At 46.3% G+C, this 538-nt stretch overlaps 1 pseudogene; it reads right to left on the bottom strand.

Moving 5' to 3' along the window:
- LOC106326644 overlaps positions 1-538 on the bottom strand; it is a 5,614-nt pseudogene continuing 5,076 nt past the window's right edge.

Raw genomic sequence — 538 nt, 5'->3', positions numbered from 1 at the left:
TTAGATCTGAATTTTTGGATATAAAGTCGGAGCCAATCTTGGTTTCGCACATGCGAATAGAGGTTTGCCCATGAACAAGTTACTGTCCTTTGGAACAAGTTCAACTTGACTTGTATGATATGTTAGGGAGGGTCCATTCGAACCCTTGGAGAAGCCTGCCTAGCAACATTATGGTCATAGATGTCCCAAATTTAGTACCTGCACAGCCACGCAGACCAGTGCTGAATATGACGAACCGCATTTCAGGCTCCATCAAAGTCACGTCTGTTGAGTTTCCAACATGGCCAGCGAAGAGGCGCTCTGGCTTAAACATCTTAGGCTCAGCCCATATTTTAGGATTGACACCAAGCCCTAGACGCACTACAAGAAAACACGCCGAATTCCGACGGAGGTTCCGACGAACATCAATGTCGTCGGACGTTTGTGACGGATTACCGACCAATTTCCGACGAAATCCAAAAATTTGAAGTCGTCGGAATTCCGTCGGAAATATTCCGACGAAACAAGGGTCGTCAGAATTTTCCGACGACTTTTCGAC

Source organism: Brassica oleracea, chromosome C2, assembly GCF_000695525.1.
Source record: "Brassica oleracea var. oleracea cultivar TO1000 chromosome C2, BOL, whole genome shotgun sequence".
NCBI classification, from domain to species: Eukaryota; Viridiplantae; Streptophyta; class Magnoliopsida; order Brassicales; family Brassicaceae; genus Brassica; species Brassica oleracea.
The sequence above is the reverse complement of the archived record's forward strand: the minus strand, read 5'-3'. Positions and strand labels throughout refer to the sequence as shown.